We start from the raw sequence: 6,000 nt of genomic DNA, 5'->3' as shown, positions 1-6,000 counted from the left end.
CCTCAAATAAACCTTTAAAATTCAAATAAAGATTATTTTGAAAATTTTATGTTATTTTTTTCATAATTTCTGACCTTCTCATATTATTTGGTGATTATCTATTCAAAAACAATATGATGGTCCTAAGATAAAGTTGGGCAGTAGTCAAACTTACTGCTCTGTTCTCTCTATTCAGTTTTTTTCCCACTATTTTGTGCAGTATTGCAGTCAGGCCTGGCATTGTGCGACCCACTGTTCCGTCTTGTAAACTATAAGAACATGAGAAGTTAGTATTTATGTATTATTATTTATTATTATTTATTTTTGTTAAACACTGTTAGTGACTTTTTAAGTTTGATCAAATTTAAGCCAGAGAGGTAAATGTAGATCAGGTGTTGAGTAGCATTGGGTTGTCTTTTGAATTTCTTTACAAACAAATTGCATAGCAAATCAGAAAATACTAATGAAATGGCTGCAACTTATTTTTTGGTTTTTGCAGCTTTACCAAATGAGGCTAATTATAAGAAACCTCTATGGAACCAAGAAACGCAATTAGTGGCTGTAGACATGCTATCAATTAAGAGTTTACAGGTCATAATGAAGCTGGAAACACAACTGCATTCGCTTACAAATGATTTGACCCTAAATAAACTTTGCATAGTGCATAATACAATCTACTGTATATGCATGAATGCAATAGTGGTCCAGGGTTCTGTGATGTATTTCTAATACAATAGTGGTAGTATCTTTAAAGTATTCATAGCAGTAGCAGTATTGCACTAGAATAATTTTTGAGGCATATAAAATACAATTTGAGCAAAAATAAACCAGCAATTATTTTCAGAAAATGTCCCTACAATGCTTATTCTCAGTCCAACATGATGCTATGTAAAGTGATATTTAGACTTACAGGACAAAAGATCAAAACAGCTCTTTGATGTTGCCTGTGCCACATTGAAGAGTGTGTAATCAATAGATGTGTTTATTGTAGGTGTTTAACGTTTATGTTATTTAAGGGCTACTTTTATTACAATGGGTGAATTTAACTGACTGACCCGCAGAAGCCCTAGATGGTGTGAATGACGAGACCGGAAACAGCAAATTTTGTTAAGGAAAACCAAAAGTATATTGAATAAATGGGGGAGAGGGGAAGTGGGAAAAAATAATAAATACAAAAACACAAGACAAATAAATTCACCACTTAAGGAATGTCAGTGCTTAGCTTCTCTGTGCAAGAGTCTTTTTGGTCCTTTTAAAGTTTCTTTTTAAAGATCAGTTTTCAGGAATTCCTCTTTAGGGTCCAGTTTCATTATGGGTAAAAAAAAAAAAAAAATGTTCGTAATCCAGAGACGGCATGAAGGGGGGAAAGAGAAAAAAAGAATTGTACCAGCTCCACCTCAATATGATGAAGATCAATTGTCAGAGCAACGAAGAAAAAAACCCCAAAAAAACCTTGACCACTGAGGTAATACAATTTCATAGTCGATTAGAGAAGAGGAAACGCTGTGTTTCCCACGCAGATCTCGACGCCATTAACGCTTATAGCCACAGCAGGAGCCAAACCCGGAAGTATCCCTGCACAGCCAGTGCTCTGACAAACCAGCCTACTTTGGCAAAACATCCTACCGTAAGTAGTTTATGCACATTTCTGCTGTCACAGAGTAATTCCAGCACCAATTGAAGTAGGTATGACGGTTTGCCATTTAACTTTGCCCAACAGAGTATGCTTGTAGCTCATATTCATAAAGCCAGGATGGTTTGCCACTTCATTTTACCCATTAAAGTGTGCTTGTAGGTAACATTCACAAGGGTAGCATGGTTTGGCAGTTAATTTTACCCGTCAGAGTATGTTTCCAGCTCTTATTAACAAAGGTAAGATGATTTGCCACTGAATTTTAGCTGTTAAAGTATGCTTCTAGCTCATATTAACAAAAGTAGGACGATTTGCCATTTAATTTTAGCTGTTAAAGTATGCTTGTAGGTGACATTCACAAAGGTAGGATGGTTTGGCACTTAATTTTACCCGTCAGAGTATTTTTCTAGCTAATATTCACAAAGGTAGGACGGGTCGCCACGTAATTTCGTGTTGTGCGCATGCGCAGAAACAACGGGTAGGATGGTTTGTCAGGTAGGATGGATTCCCTGAACACCGGTTTTCATCCTTGCCGCAACGTGGAAGGAGCAAATCAGGAGAGGGACCTCCCGTCAGCTGACGTGGGTCATGTGACAGTGTGTAGTTCACGTGGGTTACATTAATCTATAGCAGTGGTTCTCAAACTTTTAACAATGAGTATCACCTCATAAAATATATGGCTCTTGAAGTGCCATCCTTATGACCGGCATTAAAGTACAGTAGTATAGGCCTATTTAACACTGCATACAGTTTACATGTGACAATTTTATTTCTTATATGAATTTTACTTATTTTAACTGTCATAAACAGGATGTGACAAGTGATATTAATAACAAATGTACTGCATTAAAACATTCACAGCAGGTGGGATATCCAATCTTTAAGTGATGACCTGATGAAACTTGCTTCCAGGTCCAAACTACTCTGCATTTATTAAGACTGTTGTGTTTTTAACATGTTTTAATGCATTGTATCTTATCCTATTTAATCTGAACAAGCTCCTAAAAAAAGTCAATGATCACTTTCGGCCCCTTTCCCATTATTTATTATCACTGTTTAGCTCAGTCACTAGCTCAGTTTTAAAACCTTATGATGTAACTACAGCCCAGCCCATGTGGCAGTATATTAATGACTAATCTTATGTTGCAGTTGTTCTCCTAACTGAAGTTTGGTCCGTTAAAGCATCCTGCCATGTGATTGCATTTGTCCCTAATGTGGGAGCCCTCACGTTATCTTTTATTGAGTGGAAAAAAGTTAGCATTCATCCTCCAGCTTCACTGTGTTTATATTATGCTAACCATAGCTGTGTAGCTAGCCACCATGCAGCACATCATTATATACCAGCTGGCCCAACTTCAGTAACCCTACAAATGCCACTGTTTAGTTTTCAGTCTTATGTCGGAAGTGATAGCAGAGCTGTAGGTTTTAATTTTGCTGTGGCGGTTAAGCTGCCAGATTTTTGGCTTCATGACCCTCCTGTATGGTTCATGCATGTCGAAGCGCACGTCGACGCAGAGTGGGCCGAGAAACTCGGGCCTGGGTGATGGTATCGCTCTCGAGCTCAAGGGGAGCATGCTGTCCTTGCTAGGAATCGATGACGGTGGATTCCTCTTCACTCACGTCTTCCTCCTACAGTTGCCGGTGCGAGCTGGCCTCGCCAATTCCCCACTGTTACCGCTCACTTGCAGAAGAAGCGGCTCATTCTCCTGGCTACTAGGAGCTTCCAGGCGATAGTTCTCGGCTCACCGACGGCATCTGCCGCACCCCCACCGATTCTCCCGGGGCCTCCGACTTATCGTTGGTGGCTTATCGAGGTGCCACCGCAGCACCGCGGAAAAGGGCTGTGTTTTTACCATCAGCGCAACAGCACCGTGCCGCCTTTGAAGTTTTAAGGCCCAGGGGAACGAGCCCGCCAGCTCTCTGTAGCGGTCGCAACGGCTGGCGATAAGGAAAGGCTGTTCTTCATAGAGGACTCATGCTCGAGGAGACGTTTTCTGGTCAACTCTGGCTCCTAGAAGAGCCTCGGGAACTCTTGTCTTTCCATACCTCCACAATGGTATATTACTTAATCTTAAAAGAAACTGGAGATTTCCCACGTACCACCAGAGAGAGCCCAAGTACCACACGTACCACAGTTTGAGAACCACTGATCTATAAAATCAAAGTTTTAAAGGTTAAGATGTGATGTGAGCTATTACAATAGAGTTATAGTCTTCATATACCTATACTATAAGCTGCATATAGCCACACCCCATTTCTCTATTTAAGGAAACATATAGAGAGAGCTCAACTAATGAGGTGTGCAGACAAAAAACTGAAGGAAGAGTGGCGTCTGGCTGATGATTGAGTCTAGGACTTTCAACCTGACAGAAGTGGTTTTAATGTCTGCAGCCTTGACAATGCAATCAAGGAGATTCAGCACTCTATCCATAACTTTACTGTGGCCCAACAAAGTCAAGTCCATGGGACCCATGTTCATGATCGTGATCTTCTGTCCTAAAACTCATCAGACAGAAACCTAACCCAAAACCACAGCTTTATCTGCTGGCAATAGGGAAAGCAACAAAGCCGGAACAAAAACTAACTGGAGGGTTAAGAGAAGGTCGGAGACTCACATACCATGAGCCATGTCAGCCCAAGATGAAAAACTCACTCAAAAAAGATAAAAAGGAAAAAAAGGAAATGATGCACCACCACCACATTACATCAAAATATCATTAGAGACTTTAAAAAGAGAATCTCTAATGAACACACTTTTACACAGTAATATGATACTTACTCACTCTCTGCACAGAATGACCACACATAACAAAAAACATGTCACTATTATCATAAACTCCCTTAAGCAGCTCTTTGCATAGTAAGTTTTTCTTATTCTCTGTTAAATAGCTATTCATTGTTTTTTTGTTTTTTTAAATATTTGCTTTGTAAAAATATGCAATTAAATAATGAAAACAGAAATAGTTTTTCTGAAAAACACCCACAAACAAACTAAAACTGTGCCTGAGTAAAAGAAAGAAGCGTGGGGGCTGCCTCAGCCTCCTAGTAGATGTACCTATTAAAAAAATGAAAATGCTAGTTGAGTTAAAGAAAAGTTGAACTCTGACCTTGAGGTTACTGAGATTCAAACTCATCTGAGATTTTTAACAGCAACACCTATGGTATCAAATTGAAAATCCTACATTGCCTCAGGGATGAAAGTATTGTTATTCCTACTGACAGTGCTATCAGTCTGGACCCTTAAAGTGTGATCACCGTTTATTTGAGGTTTACATTTTAATTTTTCAATGTTTTTCTTTGGGAGACAAAAGGCACTGTGCTAATTATCTGTGTTAAATTCGGAGACTGGGTTGTGGGAAAAATGCAACCTGTTATTTTCCTGCTAGACACAACTAAATAGGTCTATCACACTTTAGCGATAGTAACACTATTACACAGCATGTACCTTTCTGTGCCTAAGCCTATGTGTAAGTTCAATAAGGAAGATCTGGAGTCAATCATCTGTCTGCTTCCAATGGTGTTGGTGGCTAATAAGCTTTACATCACTTCCACTTTCCCACGCTGTCAAGCTGATTGTGACATCATGGGTCTAGTCCAATCATTGGCCTTCTTCAGGCTAATCAGGCTTCACTTGGCATACTTTAAATTTCACTGCACATCTGTCATTCTTCCTTGCAGTTGCCTTTCGTGCAAACCACCTCTTCCCCATCACTGCCTCTCATCACTCAGGCTCCATTCAAGGCTCCATCTTCAATTCAGGGCTGACATGCCTCATCTTTATCTAATCTGACTATTTTACAGATGGCATTGAAGTGTTTTCTGATAAAACTTGACAACTATTGAGAAAATAATACTTTATGCTGTGGATACAGAGACTTCAGTTCAAAGCTGCACCTTTAAAGTTATGGTCGCAAAATTCCTCTTTAATATTATATTTTTTGTGTGTGAGAAATGCAGGACACTGTTCTATTTTCAATCATACAGTTTGATTTTATATAAAAAGGGGATGTGGACATAATACAACCTGCAACCTTCGAACACAGCTTAAATACGTCTACTAGATGTTTACTTTTCCACTTTTTAAACCCAAAGTAAATAGGGCTCAGTGTGATTCGTTTCCCACAAATATCTGCCATTGCAACACACACACACACACAAAATACAGCTTATACCTATCTGGGCTTTTTAATTTCTCGATCATAAAAAAGATTCCAGATTGGTAACTAAAATTAAATATGTGTATACGACATCTGACTGAAAAAAAAGGGGTTTAAAAATTCACTTTCTTTGTCACACACACATATATGTGTATGTTATGTGTTTGTGTCTGTTAATTATTTCTCTAATGGTTAATCCATCAGTATGCTGATATTGTTAATGCTACAATA

Source organism: Oreochromis niloticus, linkage group LG18, assembly GCF_001858045.2.
Source record: "Oreochromis niloticus isolate F11D_XX linkage group LG18, O_niloticus_UMD_NMBU, whole genome shotgun sequence".
In the NCBI taxonomy this organism is placed as follows: Eukaryota; Metazoa; Chordata; class Actinopteri; order Cichliformes; family Cichlidae; genus Oreochromis; species Oreochromis niloticus.
This window is presented reverse-complemented; position numbering follows the sequence as displayed.